Raw genomic sequence first — 18,692 nt, forward strand, 5'->3', positions numbered from 1 at the left:
GTTTTGTCAAATACATTTCATGTGCACTTTCTACACCCAGTAATTCTGTGTTTAATTCATTTACAGATTAAATAATCTTCCGGGTTAAATTGAGTGACAGAAGCCTCTCCTCTCGACTGCTCAAAGAGGAAAAGTAGGTCCTATACGTCTGTGTGAGTAAAGAGGCATCACGTGAGTTTTTCCCGCCATAAATTATTTTGCTTAGGGTTAACATATCTACCCACAGTATTGCTTCAAGGAGAAGTAGGGCTAAAATTCGACTGAGCCGATACACACTTGGGGGCAGGACCTGAAACAACAGCTTCTTGGAAACAAGACTATGTTGGCTAAAGTTCCTGGTGGTACATACATTGTGGGATTTTCAGGAAAAGTTAAAAGTTAAAAAAAAAATCAGATCCTGCCAAGGGATGGCCTTCAAAATAAAATAAAGAAAGGTTTGACAGATCTGTTCATAATTATAATACCTTATTCTGGGAACTTATGAGGTGATGTCATTTTTCTCATTTAACAGCATAGAACCCACTTACCATTTTAATTATTCTATAGTCTATGTAAGATTTCATCCTACTAACGCTGATTATTTACTCATGAAATATAACCATTTTGCTTCCAAATTAATAAACAATTCAGTCCTTTTGAAGAAGTAAAAATGTGTATGTTATCTGAACAAAGAAACATTTGTTTTTGCCCTTATAGTCCTTTAATACAATTTAAAAAGGTATTTAAGTCTACATGTATCTGTTTTCTTATATTAATTAATTAATTACATATTATTTTGACGTCATCTACCAATCTTGTCCACAAGAACTGGGGACTTGTTAGAGTTAAAACTATGTCTTTTGTCGACAATATTGATATATATGCCATCATATCCTATTTTAGTGTGCCATCTTGGCATAACTCAAATTTGCCTACCAATCTTATGATTTTATTAAGTTCGAGGTTGGACAAAACTAATCCTAGTATCAGGTCTCTCCTTTCCTCTAGAGACTGCATGTGTTTTGAGCTGTACAGAGCGCAGGCCCTCCAAGGTCACTGATTATCTCTGGAGGAATACAATAACAGCTCATTGGAGTTAACTTGACCATCTATGACAAAGCAACAACACCTCCAGCGACGCCGGTCAGAGTTGAGGTCAACGTGTTGTTTGAGACATTTGGACGCTGTTTGTCCAAGATAAACTGTCACACCATCCGCTTGCCATCTTCTCTCTCAACCTACGAGCAAGGCTCCTCATGGCCAGATGTCATCGTCAGAGCTGATAACCACTTCATTTGTGTATAACTGTTGTGATCATTGACTGTTTAGGGAGAGAGATACTTTTGCTGTACGGTGCCTCGTGGATTGATTCTTTCTCTTAATACAATGTCAACCTTTTAATTTGAGAACCGGCCTGTGTCTGTCTTTGATTTCGTCTCATCCTTTTTACACTGGGTTTTCAGCTGTTTAACTACAAATAGTTATAAATAACATAGAGCAGGATTTACGACCCTTTATCAACTCTATTACCAGTTCTTAATGTACTTTGGTGATAATGAAAATCTATTTGGTACACATTCTCAGATCCAAGGCCATCAACTGTGACCTTTTTGTCAAGATACAATAATATTCAGCTACAAAGATTAGGACATGGAGCTAACTTTAAACTGAGGCCATCTGTTCAAAAAAAAAATTACAAAAAATGAAATGCATAGCGGAACTGACATGAAGAGCGTTTTAATTACAGTGATTAAATTTTTTTTCACCAGATCATAAGTAACATCTGGTGATATGACTAGGGTTGGGTGGTACCGAAATTCGGTTCCAAGTAGAAACCGATAAAGAAATGGTGGGTACCGGGTACCCATAAAAAATATGTAATTTCGGTTCAGCATATCGGTTCCTAGACGCGCTAAAAGCCGCTCAAACAAAGGCGTTTAGTAGTCCTACACAAACAGCATCACAAATCCGGTAAAACACCGTTGTATGGAGATGTATATCAGTTGCGTCTCTCGTATGGAGTAGAGAGCGCTCAGAGCGGCTGCATTTCTCCGGCTCCCCTCACCCCCCCCCTTCCCTCCCACTCCCCTCACCCCCCCCCCCCCCCCCCTTCCCTCCCACTCCCCTCTCCCCTCACACAGAACCGTCTCAACTGAAGTAGTGAGACAGGAGTAGCCTTCCATGCTAACTTTGTAACCAGTGTTGCTGTTCTCATCTTGAAAACTAGTATCCACATGTCAGAGGGTGTAACATTAGTAGGATAACCAGCGATTGTTAAGAGCCTGGCCGAGCACCCACAGGAAATGTGTCGGTCGGATGACTATTGTGTGATGCTTTGTAACGTGAAATGTAGTTTAAAAAAAAGGTCCTTTTGCACATATACTGGGACAGGTCCGTAGGAGCAGGCAGCCAGTGCATGAGACAGGAAAGAATGGTGATCGTGCACACTGTCTTCATTTACAGCAAAAAAGTATTTTATTGTGAGTACAATGTTTCCAACTGACTTTCATAAGGTATTTCTGATTAAGGGGTTAAAACTTGGTTGATGTGTGTGACTGATGTTGAGTACCCTACCCACCCAACATAAATCGGCATCCGTGCCTGCAGAGATGGTGGTTGCAGAGGGGAAGGTGTTGTTTGCAAGGCATGTGGTTAGGTTATTTCTCAGTGCTAGACCTGACATACAGCCTACTTTGTGACCACATCATCTGCTCTCATGAGAGCAGAGGATGTTTCATATGTACGCACACGCACAACCGTTAACTTCACCTTGTCAAAACAAGATGACGCTGACATGCACAGTGGCGAACTTCACCCTGTCAAAACAAGATGGCACAGAGACAAGTCCACTTGCTTGGTCTCCATACAAACAACCTCTGATTTCCTATACTAACACATCTAGTCAAAATTCATGACAGATCCTGGGTCTAGGTGAGACATGACCTTTGACACGATCTAAATGTCTCAATAGAAGAGCAGGGAGACAAAATACAACCACCCCAATTGTAAGTTATATTGTTGCGAACGCGGAAGGAGGCGCCTCCGACCAAGTGGAGCTTACTATGTCACCCTGCTCAGGTTGTGTGTGTGTGTGTGTGTGTCTCCGTCTGTGTTCACCTCTCATTGGCTGCATGCACCCATGTGACTCACATGCGTGCACTGCCTGTAAGCAGCCACCCGAGTGCGCCAGAGACACACACACACACACACATACACACACACACACACACACACACACACACACACACACACACACACACACACACACACACACACACACACACACACACACACAATGTTCTCTCCCCATCACGGTGAAATAACACGGATTACAAGTCTGTAAATACACAATATTTTCGAGCTGCGTTCGCTTCCAGCGTTCGCGCGTCTTACTTGTATTAACATACTCTACCATACAGATTGGGCAAAATTACATTTCATTCATTCAAAAAAGTTGCATAGTGCCTCTTTAAGTAGATCTCATGTCATTATTATTATTATTTTGACAGTACATGCTTTACAAGTAAAAGTAAAGTTCTTATTTTTTACATCAACGAATTGCTGTAATGTTTTCACAATGAATGTATGGGACCTTATAACTCTGGTTAAACCACCTGCACTGCATGCACTGATGTGCTTGCTTGTAAAACCACTACATTATACAAAGCCTGCAGAAACACCTATAACATCATAGAAATGACTGAGAAACCAGAACTACATACTTTTACTACTATACACACCCATACAAGATGTAACAAAGAGGCGAGCGGAGGGGGAAGCCTGCAGAAACATGGCTAGTGTGAGAGCAAGTGTGGCCTTCCCTAAAATGAAAAAAGAAACAGCCAACCTAAAAGTACACAGTACTTCACAGCCTTCCTAGAAATGTACTCGAGTAAAAGTAAAATATTTGTCTTGGAAATGTACTCAAGTAAGAGTAATAAGTATTTAAAAAATCTAATACTCAAGTAAAGTACAGATCCTCAGAATATGTACTTAAGTACAGTACTCAAGTACATTTACTCCGTTACTGTCCACCACTGAATAACGATTACTGTACCTTCAGCTGCTCAGGTTTCTATTGGTGATGGGTTGATTGTCCCTATGTAATAACCATGTATTAAGTGCTTTTTTAAAAGTGTTAAATTGCCGGGCTGGTCTCACCTGTTTGCAGCCCTATATGATGAGATCATGAGGTTATGTTTTTTTTAAATTAATTTACTCCTGATGAAGACCGCTTGTGGTTGAAACATGTTGGTTTCATAAAGGCTGCTCCGTCTTTGAACTCTGAGTGCCCGGATCTAGCATTTTTTCATCTGATGTCCTATCCCGTCTGATCCAGGAGATCAGATGGGATATTTTAACTTTGTTGACCTCTGCGTCTCTGGTGAGCACCTGGTTGTCTCGTTCTCTCAGTGGATAAACATGTTTGATGCCAGGACAATTAAGTAACTGCCAGTAAACATGCCACGTACACAAAGTCCCTAAGGACCAAGATTAGGACAAATGACGAGGTCATGGACGGATATGATGACGGATAATCACGGTATAAAACCCAATGTCAAGGTAGATGAGAGCAAGACCATCTGTATCACCCATATGCTACACCAGGGTTTCTCAAAGTGGGTGCCGCGGCACCCTAGGGTGCCGTGGCACAAGTCCAGGGGTGCCGCAGAATACTTTAATAATTGTTTGGGATGTATCAATATCACTTCAGTTTAACCACTTTTAGACGCTCTATACTTATGTATAGATGTTTTTTTGTCCATCTACACTAAATCTCTTTGCCAAAAATAGCAGATCTACAAGCCCACAACGTGTCGCAATGTGGCGCGTTGTGAGCTTGTAGATCTGCTATTTTTGGCTAATGTTCCACACAGAATAGGGATGCTGGGTAGTTAAACGTATAAGTATAAAGTATAAAGTTATTTCAAATCTGTCCTAAATGGAAACTGATATTCTCTCAAGTTGTCCTTATGAGATAGGCCTACTGTATTGTAGGGGGGAAGATTTGCATATTTAAATACATGACAAAAATTTAAGATGCTATAAAGTAACAATGTAATTCAGGGGTGCCGTGGATGAAAAAGTTATATACAGGGGTGCCCTGAGACAAAAAAGTTTGAGAACCCCTGTGCTACACGTATGCCTCTGTAGACTAAACCTCTGCATAGCATCAATAAAGCCACGCTTGAGCAATATCTACTGTCTCACATCTCTTGATCATTTCTCTGGAAGCGAAGACCCAGCCACAGAAATCCACTACAGTTACTTTCCACCACTGGTAACCACCATGAGATTCTGTGTTCCCTCTGAACACACACACACACACACACACACACACACACACACACACACACACACACACACACACACACACACACACACACACACACACACACACACACACACACACACACACACAATAATCTTGGTGCATTAATACACATCACATCAAGAATACCCCTGTCTCATTATATGAACAAATGTCAAGTCAAATATCATATGCGATCCAGAACAGAGAAGGTTCTCAAACGCGTCCTTACATAGTCTAAACCAGTTGTGCATGATTGGCCAATACGCTTGTGCAAGGACACCTACACAGGTTCTCTGAAATGACGAGCGTGCTGTACTGACCAATGGGGATGCTCCTGGAGGTGTTGGTGGGCGGGAGCAGGTGTGGGAGGGGACAGTGTTGACAGAAGTCGGTGCAGGCGGGACAGAGCAGCACGCCGTTGTAGACCCAGTCGTTGACGCGGACGCTGACGCTCAGCAGCTGGCCTTTACGGGCGCACTGGAAGGAGCGCTCCTGAACGTACACCGTCAGGCCCTGCGACGAGCACGCCACCTGCGGGACACACACAGGCATTACAAGATTCATTCAGTTAGGTGTGCGACGCAGTTAATCGAGTGTATCGTGTCCCCACTTAAACCCTCTAGACCAGGGGTCTTCCAGCTAAATGATTGATAATTACGAAACCACTTTACCCTTACATGTCTGTAACTCTGACAGTGTCTGACAGCGTCAATCGAAACAAATGGACCCTTATGGGGCCATTTGGTTCCATTTGTACACTCTGGCTCCTTTTCCACTGGGGTTGAACTGGTTTCGTTATTTTTTCCTGCCTAATTTTGAACCAGTTCAGAGTGTTTCCACTGAAAATGAATTGGTTCCCTAAAAGTTATTTTTTTGCTGAACTGGGAACCAAAGAGGGCGTGTCATTATTCTACAGGTTGGAAGATTCAGATGCATTATAAACAATGGTAAAAGCAAGTGAAAAATCATCATTAAAAAAAAGAAAAGAAAAGGAAAACTGTAACGATTGAGTTTCCCCCATGAAATGGACCCTTCGACCGGTCATATTCGACACATTGCTGGCCAGGCCTGGAATCGAATCTGGGACAACTGGGGACTCCTGCTCCCCAGATGGGCTATGCCACCTCCAATTACAATGGTTCTGCTTAAAACTGGTGGAAACACAAGCCGGTTCACGGCTATGACCGGGCGAAGTGTCCATTTCACAGGGGAAATTCAATCGTCAATGGCAGTTACAGTTTTCATTTTCTTTTTTTTAATCATGACTTTTTGCTTGCTTTTGCCATTGTTTATATCACATCTGCCAACCTGTAGAATAGTGACACGCCCACTTTGGTTCCCAGTATAGGGCAAGAAAAAACAAGTAGTAGCTTATAGCACCCAGAGACCCCAGGGTAGGTCAGTGTTCATTTAGACTAAACTTCCAGTCTATAGTTGACTAACTATTATAAGATTTTAGTCTACTAAATCTACAGTTGATTTAGTCAACTCAAATGTACTTTGACAGGCCTTAATGGCGTCGTAATGCCTGATTTGTAGACATATTTTGTTCAAGACAGTATATTTAAATTTAATATGTTGTGGTTATTTGTTTATTTTGTGCTGCACCACTAGGCTATAAAGATATTAATTTAGTTTACACATTTTGAACCAATGCTGCACTAATTTGACTTCATAAATAAAAGCCATATAAAAAATTACAGCAATTCATTGATGTGAAAAATAAGAAATGTACTTTTACTTTTACTTGTTCTTAAGTATTTTTAAAAGCATGTATTATTGATTACTTAAGTATATTTAAAAGTAAGTACTTTTTTACTCTTACTTGAGTAACATTTTGACTAAGCTCCTTTTACTTGGAGTGGAGTAAATGTAACCAGGGAGTATCTGTACTCTTACTCAAGTACTGGGGTCGAGTACTCTGTCCACCTCTGCCTAGGACTTGACATTTTGCCCCAATGAGTCCTTTTTCTCCAGACACATTTATCTGTCACCTCCCACCCGAAGATAAATACTCTTCTCCAGTGAGATGAGAGGTGCACATACGTCCCCACACATAAACACTCATCAGTAGTTCCTTGGTACCTTGTCTGTACCTGTCTTGTTCTTGTCTGTGCTTTTTGTTTGTGTAGATGTCTATATTATATTGTTGAATATTTTGCTTGTTATATTTTATTTAATGCATGTACGCATGTATTTATTTAATGCATGTATATGCATGTTTACTATCTCACTTATCTCACTTATTTAGCTCTTTGTGAGTTTATGTTTGTCTCACCAGGTTTTTTTTCCTTAATTTTTTTGTACGTCTACATGTGTGTATGTGTATTATTATTTTTTTCTTCCTTTGTCCGTCTTGGTTTCCCCTGTATTTGGCCTCTTATGTGCATTGGTGATCTCACTTGTTTCTGTTTTCTTTAAAAGATAAATACAAAATTGATTTAAAAAAAGTCAGTAGTTGTAAAATGAGTGACGGTCAGTTACTTTGCAATATCCTTCATCTCTTTTCGGTTAGGGCTGTGGTTTTCAAATTAAATACGCACGCACGCACGCACGCGCACGCACGCACGCACGCACGCGCGCGCGCACGCACGCACGCACGCACGCACGCACACACACACACACACACACACACACACACACACACACACACACACACACACACAATGTAAGACCAACATGTCCATTGATCCATTGTCATTGACATCATGATTATCCCGTACTTGATTAACCAACTGCAACAAATCAATGTCAGATCAGATCTTTAGTAGGATGGAAAATTAGCCAATTAACAATTTTTGTGCATAATTGGAATAGAGCTCCCAAATTAGTGATAGGCAGGATAAGGGGCTATGCCCCTTATATCCAATTATTAGGTTGCAACTATGAGAGGATAGGATTGATCACCTTATATCCCCTCTGGTCTAAAAGACGGTAAAGGTTAAGGAAAGTAAGGGAAAGCATAGGAAGTTATTGATTTAATTACCAGGGTTTTCAAGTGACATTTAGATTAGATTTCTGAAAATTGCATTATTTTAGGCACTTAAAATATTAAGTGCCTAAACATTAGCCAAATTGTCAAAAATAGGCAAAAACTCGATGTACAAGCTCACAACGCCCCCCTTTGCAAGGCGTAGTGAGCTTGTAGATCTGCTGAATGTTTTTCTGTGGAACCGAGTCAAACTAAATGTAATGCCTCAACTCCTACAATTCCAAGTTCCAAGTGCTTACTTGTACTTAAGTATTTTTAAAAGCATGTATTATTGATTACTTAAGTATATTTAAAAGTAAGTACTTTTTTACTCTTACTTGAGTAACATTTTGACTAAGCTCCTTTTACTTGGAGTGGAGTAAATGTAACCAGGGAGTATCTGTACTCTTACTCAAGTACTGGGTTCGAGTACTCTGTCCACCTCTGCCTAGGACTTGACATTTTGCCCCAATGAGTCCTTTTTCTCCAGACACATTTATCTGTCACCTCCCACCCGAAGATAAATACTCTTCTCCAGTGAGATGAGAGGTGCACATACGTCCCCACACATAAACACTCATCAGTAGTTCCTTGGTACCTTGTCTGTACCTGTCTTGTTCTTGTCTGTGCTTTTTGTTTGTGTAGATGTCTATATTATATTGTTGAATATTTTGCTTGTTATATTTTATTTAATGCATGTACGCATGTATTTATTTAATGCATGTATATGCATGTTTACTATCTCACTTATCTCACTTATTTAGCTCTTTGTGAGTTTATGTTTGTCTCACCAGGTTTTTTTTCCTTATTTTTTTTGTACGTCTACATGTGTGTATGTGTATTATTATTTTTTTCTTCCTTTGTCCGTCTTGGTTTCCCCTGTATTTGGCCTCTTATGTGCATTGGTGATCTCACTTGTTTCTGTTTTCTTTAAAAGATAAATACAAAATTGATTTAAAAAAAGTCAGTAGTTGTAAAATGAGTGACGGTCAGTTACTTTGCAATATCCTTCATCTCTTTTCGGTTAGGGCTGTGGTTTTCAAATTAAATACGCACGCACGCGCACGCACGCACGCACGCACGCACGCGCGCACGCACGCACGCACGCACGCACGCACGCACGCACGCACGCACGCACGCACGCACGCACACACACACACACACACACACACACACACACACACACACAATGTAAGACCAACATGTCCATTGATCCATTGTCATTGACATCATGATTATCCCGTACTTGATTAACCAACTGCAACAAATCAATGTCAGATCAGATCTTTAGTAGGATGGAAAATTAGCCAATTAACAATTTTAGTGCATAATTGGAATAGAGCTCCCAAATTAGTGATAGGCAGGATAAGGGGCTATGCCCCTTATATCCAATTATTAGGTTGCAACTATGAGAGGATAGGATTGATCACCTTATATCCCCTCTGGTCTAAAAGACGGTAAAGGTTAAGGAAAGTAAGGGAAAGCATAGGAAGTTATTGATTTAATTACCAGGGTTTTCAAGTGACATTTAGATTAGATTTCTGAAAATTGCATTATTTTAGGCACTTAAAATATTAAGTGCCTAAACATTAGCCAAATTGTCAAAAATAGGCAAAAACTCGATGTACAAGCTCACAACGCCCCCCTTTGCAAGGCGTAGTGAGCTTGTAGATCTGCTGAATGTTTTTCTGTGGAACCGAGTCAAACTAAATGTAATGCCTCAACTCCTACAATTCCAAGTTCCAAGTGCTTACTTGTACTTAAGTATTTTTAAAAGCATGTATTATTGATTACTTAAGTATATTTAAAAGTAAGTACTTTTTTACTCTTACTTGAGTAACATTTTGACTAAGCTCCTTTTACTTGGAGTGGAGTAAATGTAACCAGGGAGTATCTGTACTCTTACTCAAGTACTGGGTTCGAGTACTCTGTCCACCTCTGCCTAGGACTTGACATTTTGCCCCAATGAGTCCTTTTTCTCCAGACACATTTATCTGTCACCTCCCACCCGAAGATAAATACTCTTCTCCAGTGAGATGAGAGGTGCACATACGTCCCCACACATAAACACTCATCAGTAGTTCCTTGGTACCTTGTCTGTACCTGTCTTGTTCTTGTCTGTGCTTTTTGTTTGTGTAGATGTCTATATTATATTGTTGAATATTTTGCTTGTTATATTTTATTTAATGCATGTACGCATGTATTTATTTAATGCATGTATATGCATGTTTACTATCTCACTTATCTCACTTATTTAGCTCTTTGTGAGTTTATGTTTGTCTCACCAGGTTTTTTTTCCTTATTTTTTTTGTACGTCTACATGTGTGTATGTGTATTATTATTTTTTTCTTCCTTTGTCCGTCTTGGTTTCCCCTGTATTTGGCCTCTTATGTGCATTGGTGATCTCACTTGTTTCTGTTTTCTTTAAAAGATAAATACAAAATTGATTTAAAAAAAGTCAGTAGTTGTAAAATGAGTGACGGTCAGTTACTTTGCAATATCCTTCATCTCTTTTCGGTTAGGGCTGTGGTTTTCAAATTAAATACGCACGCACGCGCACGCACGCACGCACGCACGCACGCACGCACGCACACACACACACACACACACACACACACACACACACACACACACACACACAATGTAAGACCAACATGTCCATTGATCCATTGTCATTGACATCATGATTATCCCGTACTTGATTAACCAACTGCAACAAATCAATGTCAGATCAGATCTTTAGTAGGATGGAAAATTAGCCAATTAACAATTTTAGTGCATAATTGGAATAGAGCTCCCAAATTAGTGATAGGCAGGATAAGGGGCTATGCCCCTTATATCCAATTATTAGGTTGCAACTATGAGAGGATAGGATTGATCACCTTATATCCCCTCTGGTCTAAAAGACGGTAAAGGTTAAGGAAAGTAAGGGAAAGCATAGGAAGTTATTGATTTAATTACCAGGGTTTTCAAGTGACATTTAGATTAGATTTCTGAAAATTGCATTATTTTAGGCACTTAAAATATTAAGTGCCTAAACATTAGCCAAATTGTCAAAAATAGGCAAAAACTCGATGTACAAGCTCACAACGCCCCCCTTTGCAAGGCGTAGTGAGCTTGTAGATCTGCTGAATGTTTTTCTGTGGAACCGAGTCAAACTAAATGTAATGCCTCAACTCCTACAATTCCAAGTGCTTGTCAGGGTGGGGGGTCCCCAGTTCAAATATGATGATTTTGGGGGTCACGGCCTGAAAGAACCACTGTATTCGGCTACTGATCTTTAGTCCTCTCCACACAAGCAATGTGTGTGCTAAAATGAAGTTGTTTCATTGAGACCCAGGTGTTACATGTAACTTCATCAGCAACCTTTTAAGTCACTGATTGGTCGAATTATAGGAAAATAAATCAAAAGTTCAACATCAACATTAAACATTTTCATCTGGAAAATGACATAATAAAACAGCTTTTTTTTAAATCAAATGAAGAGCTTAATTCACACTTTACTTTAATTTACACTTTACATATGGAGATTGATATGTTGCAAAATTCACGAGCAAATACATTTGATTTGAGCACTATGCGATCTAAACAGTTTTAGGTTGGAATTTGCAATGTGTAATCTGTTATCCACAGGTGTAGGTTGGAATTTGCAATGTGAATTTGCAACAAAAAGAAAATTGAGCTTGCAGAAAAAAAGCACGCACACACACACACACACACACACACACACACACACACACGTAAATCGCAGTTGCACATTTGTAATCCAACATTTACGCGTGTTTTTTCTTTTTACTTGAGCCCATTTTCCAGTGCCTTGTTTAACTCCTGACTTGATGTCAAGCAGACAACGATATACAGTATACATATATATATACATATATATATCTGTCAGGAGGAGACAGACCTACAGACGGACGGATGGATACAGGCTAATTAGGCTAATTTAAATACTAAAATGACTAGACGAAAAATAACATTCATGATTGACAAGATTAGGCAATATCATTCATTTCCGTCCGTCCACACCTACCTATCTTTATATTTATCTAAAAGGTAGGCTACTCAAATGTTTTACTTAAGTAAAAGTATCAATACTGCAATGTAGATATAGTCTGTTACAAGTAGAATCTTCATATAGAAGTCCCATATTCAAAATGTACTTGAGTAAAAGTACAAAAGTATCGGCAAAAATATACTTAAAGTAACAAAAGTAAAAGTAATCATTGTGCAGAATGTCCCATTTCACAAGTTCAAAATGTATAAAAAATATTTTTAAAATTGCTGATCTACAAGCTCATAATGTGTCGCCATGCGACGCATTATGAGCTTGTAGATCTGCTATTTAAAATACACACACGTGTAAATTATGGATTATGAATTATGGACTGCAAATTATGCAGCGGCCAAACTACACATTTGTGAAAAAAAATTCTGTGACTACAAATGTTATTATTTTGTCTTCAAATGGCAACTGCACATGTGTAGATCGCGGTGTACAAACTCTCACATTCCTCAATGTCCCCTGCTCACTCAAATCAGGTTTTGATACAGACGTATCGCCAAGTATGTAGCAATATCTGAAACCTATGGTTTAACGAATTTGTGATCTGTGCTGTTGCAACTACTGATTTGAGAGGTTGAAGTAAGTGATTTTAAGTTGTACTGAAAAATGGGCTCAAGTGAAAAAGAAAATACACGTGTAAATGTTGGATTACAGGTGTGCAACTGCGATTTACACGTGTGTGCTTTTTTTCTGCAAGCTCAAATTTTCTTTTTACACATTGCAAATTCACATTGCAAATTCCAACCTACGCTTATGGATGACAGATTACACATTGCAAATTCACATTGCAAATTCCCACCTGCAACTGTTCAGATCGTATATTACGAGTGCTCAAATCAAATGTATTTGCTCGTGAATTTTGCCACATATCTGACTATCTCCATATTTACAAGAGGTCTCAGTGTCTTACCTGCTTCAATGTAGAAATCCTAACGTAGGTCTGGAGAGACAGAGTCCTGACGGCTCTGGGGGTTTCCTCTGCCGTTTACAAGAAGTGGGACTCGGCCCAAATTTCTAGTTTCTTATAAATGCCTCACTTCCTTTACAGTGGCTGTGCATGCCTCTCTCTCTCTCTCTCTCTCTCTCTCTCTCTCTCTCTCTTCCTCTCTCTCTCTTCCTCTCTCTTCCTCTCACTCTCTCTCTCTATCTCTCTCTATCTCTCTCTTCCTCTCGCACGCACGCACGCACGCACGCACGCACGCACGCACGCACGCACGCACGCACGCACGCACGCACGCACGCACGCACGCACGCACGCACAGACAGACAGACAGACAGACAGACAGACAGACAGACAGACAGACAGACAGACAGACATCACAAAGAGATCACAGATATACTGCAGGCAGGAGACTGATCACTCATGATCATCACCCGCTTGAACTAAAATAGAAGTCAAAAGGAAATAAAAATAACAACTAATGAAAGATTCAAACATATATAATATATACATATATAATTCAATAATAACCTTGGTGTAAACAGTACTTGCTATTATCATTATCTTATTGCTTAACTTATCTGTTATTACAGTACCCTGCCTTGTACATAAGCAAATACACACAATCACTGGGTCGTTATGATGTCAACATAATACACATGATATCAATGCAGGGTCAACAGTAGCCTACTTTATCAGAACAATAACCGCACCCTGCTGTGTTACAGAGGTTATTCTCATGGACTATTAATCTCATTCAGCCAGTTATAATATAAAAAAATAAAAATAAACAATACCTGGACGTGTTTTTATTACGGGGCCAGAGCTCAGCTCTGGACCTGTCTTAATGTTCCCCTCTTTTTTCTTCTGCCACTTTTCGCAGTTCTGGCTGAACCGTGCATACGCTTTTTACGAAACTTGGCCATATGGTAGATGGTCATGAAAAACTATCAAGAAATAATTCTCACAATCTTTCGTCAAAAGGTGGCGCTATAGCAAAATGCCAACTTTGAACAGGTACAACTCATGCCCTGTTTGACCTACAGCCATGAAACTTCAATATACATATGCGTCTACTCATGATCAACAACTTTCACACTCTGACTTTTGACCTCTGACCTTTAGATCTCCCACCATTTTGAATTCTATGAAAAACAGTTCAAACCTATCTCCTCCTGGGATTTTTGAGTAATCTGCACGAAACGTTTTACACATGAACTTTGGACCTATGCCGACAAACATGTGCAAAAGATTTTCCATAAGTGAAAAAATTAAGCTTTAATGAGCCAATGAATATTGCAGTTTTATGACAATTATTCATCTGCCCCTAACACATACATGCAGACTCACATTTCTTTGAAACTTTGCGGTAATGTTGAGGGTCATTCCAAATATCACTGAAACCAATCTTACTCCAATTGGTCAAAGGGGGGCGCTATAGCGATTTTTTGAAAATGCAAACTTTAAACAGGCAAAAGTCATGCCTCGTTTGGCTGACAGCCATTAAACCTGCTTACACATGTGCCTTGACTCATGAGGAACACATCTATCACGTTGACCAGTAAGCTCCGCCCTTAGATTGTCCGCAATTTGGAGCAGTTTGAAAAACACTTAAACCCAGGATTTTCCAGCTATTTGCGTGAAACTGTATCATCTGTGTGATCTATTTTTTCACAGTTTCTGTCTGTTGGTCCAATGCCTTCTCCCTTAAACGAATGCCTCACAACACCAAGGTTGCCAGTTCAAGCCTCACTTGATGCAGGCTTCATTAAAGTTGCATTGCACACAACATGACTGTATCAGTGAATACATGTGCAATTGTTAAAAATAACATGAAATGCTTAACAATATTTGTTTGTAAAGTTTCTGACATAATTATGTTCTTGTAGAAAGTGAGCAACAGCAACAGTCCACCTGGCCTATTCCCATGGATTGGATCTACCCACCTCACCTGCTGTCATTCCCTCTCAATCCATAATCACACCTGCCCTCACTCACTCACTCCTCTCTCTCTCTCTCCTCTCTCTCTCTCTCTCTCTCTCTCTCTCTCTCTCTCTCTCTCTCTCTCTCTCTCTCTCTCTCTCTCTCTCTCTCTCTCTCTCTCTCTCTCTCTCTCTCTCTCATTCACCCGGTTATCGCTGGTCCGACCCCTGTCCGCGACAATCTATTGAGGTGATCATGATTTGACATTCTTGTGTTTACACATAGTGTTTCTTGAGGATAGGCTTAGGCGTTGTTTTACTGAGGTTAGGGTTAGTGAGGGTTTAAAATGCTCATTTGTTAATTGCATGGTCTTCATTCTCTCAAGTTCATTCTTCTGTTTCTATGGCTTATTGTGCATATTACTTATCATTGCTTCTTTCTGTTTTCTTTCTGCATTCCCTGGCCCCGCTTATCGTTGCTTGCAGCTATATTTTTATCTTATGGTTTCCCTATTTCAGACATTGAAATGATTGATACCAATGTCTCTGACAATCCACTGATTGTTTCTAACTCCACACTGTCTTTTCTTCCTTTTTTTCTCCTCCCTCCCCAGCCCCACTCCCTAACCTGTGTAAGCTCCACAGTCACACATTTCTCAAACACATTCACACTTACCATGGTAACAAAATAACACAAAACTAAATGGCCAAAAACATTTTACTTCACTGAGGGCGCTTTCACACTCAGGTCCCGGGTGCGCATTCCAGACCGCTTGGCTAGTGTGAATGTAGCGAATCGACCCGCGAAACGGATCACCGTTCCGTTCCCGAAACCACCTCGGGAGGCAGTCTCGGATCCGAATCATGCGTTTTCGGGTACGGTAGCTGCAATGTGAAAGCAAGCGTACCGTTAGACGGAAGTGGCCCGCTATTTGGAATATGTGACGGTATATAAACTCGACAAAAACAGCCAACAAAAACACAGCTCTTCTAGCCGGTGCTACTGAATGAATGAAAACGCCCCAGAATGCATTGCGCACTTAAAGGGCTGGTGCATATTACTCTTAAGGTGGAACATAACAATTGAAATAATAATAAACTTATATGGGAGCCTTTCTAACAATTTTACTCATTCAATTCTGAACCGATTCTTAAAATTTAAAATTCTCTATTAGCTGTGAAGGGCCTTCTTTCATGTCTATCAGTCATGAAACATTGGCGGGTCTCCATCGCGCATTTCAGGTGCGCGAGCAGCGCATATAGTATATCTTGTGGGTATCTTGTGGAGTTTCAGCTATGCATCCCAGAAATATATAGCTTATAAGGCTTTGTAATTTGAAATTTGTAAGTAAATATGGTAACTCATTTAGATGTAGGCCTACGTAGGTTTATAGTTTCCCAAGGACTATAGCCGTTTCACTCATGATGCAATTTCTCCTGAATGCACAGTTTAGTTTATCCCTTCTAAATAGCTTATGTGAGCATAATAAAGAATAGCAGAATAATACATTAAATTACTATCCAAAATACATTATAATGAGCATTATGAGGACCAGTTATATGAAGATAATATATAATATAATATTATAATGAGCATAATGAAGAATAGCAGAATAATTACTATCCAAAATAAGTGAGAAGTTTCTTTTTATTAATTCTACAGTTTCACACACAAACGTGGGCTACAAAAACGAAACATCTCTGTGCTTTATTGTCATAAATTGCACTCTTCTACCATATGAATCTGTCATTCATAATTATTGATGTAATTCACATTCACGTATGTCTGTATTTGTTTGTTTGTTGATGTGGGCAACGAGACCAAAGTTATTTTGGTCTCATTTTAGTTTGTTTAAATGTGTTTTCTTTATTGCTTGTCAGAATTAACTTACTTGTTAACTATGGTAGGCTATTCCCTTATGCTTAAAAAAAAACGTGTATCTTTTATTTGACCTTTTCTCCAATTGTAGCATAAAATAAGGTAACTCATGTTTTGAAAAGTGCTATATAAATAAAGTTATTGTTTTATTATTATGTAGCCTACTTAAACCCTCTATTCTCAGTAAAAACGGACCTACTTTTCTTGGACGCTTTTATCTGTCAACACCAAATCTCTCTGTCAAAAATAGCAGATCTACAAGCTCACAACGCGTCGCGCGTTGTGAGCTTGTAGATTGGCTATTTTTGGCTTATGTTCCCCCCATGCTGGGGTTCATGTGGTTAATACTATTCATAATAATGTAATGGTGTTTTAATTTTGTCAAGGCACCTTGAAATAAAATATTAATATTATCCAGTGATATAAAAACATTAGCTAATGTTTTCATATCACTGGATAATATTAATATTTTATATTGCACGTGCATGATGTTTTCATGATGAGTAGTGTTATTCAGTTCTCACCGCAACTCCGCCCCCTTGCTTTCAACATATTTAAACGCATATTTGTGCGAGACCAGCACAAACATTGTCGCATAGTTGATGACGTCTGTGTCCACAGGGGAAACACTATGTGCATGCCGCCACCTGTAGGATCGGGGGTGTATATGCATGTGTTCTGTGGTGCGATAGGATCTATGCCCAATGTGAATGCAGGCCACTGAGGCCAACATTCGAATTGGGAAACGTTTTCAATGAAAACGGATCCAGTGAGAAACGGCCCTGAAATACAAATATAATCGATACAATTGTATAAACTAAAATGATAACTGAAACTATATTATGTCTTTACAAAACAAATTAAAACAAATTAAATCAGATAAAAAGGTTTAGTGTTTGTCAACATGGGTGGTCATGGGTTCTGACAGGTTATGGAAAGTTCTGGGTTAATCTTCTTAGTCGGTTTTTGTAAAGCACTTTACACTAAATTAAATCTTCATCTAAGACAGTGGTTCTCAAACTGTTTCATGTCAAGGACCAACCAAATTAATATGTATTTGGCCACAGACCCCCATCCGAAAAGGGGTCATCCCTATGTCCCCCGGATTCTATGTTCCACACTTACCAAAGGGGTTAGGGTTAGGGTTGTAAGCAGGGAACATAGAACCCGGGGAACATAGATTTATACAATATAATACCATGAGCCCATATTAACACATTTTGCCAGGGACCCCCTGGAACGCCTTCAAGGAGCCTTGGGGGTCCCTGGACCTCACTTTGAGAACAACTGATGTAGGACACAGTGTACAAAACATAATGTAAGCTACTTTGTTACTGTTGTACAATCTCGGCAAACGCATACTATCAATCATCTATGGAATTTGAGTGTGTGTGTGTGTGTGTGTGTGTGTGTGTGTGTGTGTGTGTGTGTGTGTGTGTGTGTGTGTGTGTGTGTGTGTGTGTGTGTGTGTGTGTGTGCACAAACTGTGCACACACACTCCCTGGAGGCCAGAGCAGAACCTCTGCCCCAATAACTTATTCACATCGGCCTGTTATAGCTCCACCAGGAGGCCGGTACACATTATCTCTGTAGTCATGTGATCAAGATTTGTCAACAGCTG

The 18,692-nt window shown here is 39.7% G+C and overlaps 2 protein-coding genes across 5 annotated transcripts in view; both read right to left on the reverse strand.

Moving 5' to 3' along the window:
• Positions 1–13,336, reverse strand: part of LOC308105841 (uncharacterized protein) — a gene marked incomplete at its 3' end in the record, with an annotated part of 41,332 nt that extends 27,996 nt beyond the window's left edge. Inside the window, exons 1-2 of the mRNA XM_080456765.1 lie at positions 13,241–13,336; positions 5,614–5,824 (exon numbers count right to left, since the gene is read on the reverse strand). The remainder of the gene's footprint in view (positions 1–5,613; positions 5,825–13,240) is intronic.
• LOC308106082 (interferon-induced very large GTPase 1) overlaps positions 1–18,692 on the reverse strand; it is a 150,087-nt gene that overhangs the window by 94,860 nt on the left and 36,535 nt on the right. The gene's annotated exons all lie outside the window — the stretch shown is intronic.

The sequence above is a fragment of the Gymnoscopelus braueri genome (genome assembly GCF_963280865.1).
Source record: "Gymnoscopelus braueri genome assembly, chromosome: 18".
Classification (NCBI taxonomy): Eukaryota; Metazoa; Chordata; class Actinopteri; order Myctophiformes; family Myctophidae; genus Gymnoscopelus; species Gymnoscopelus braueri.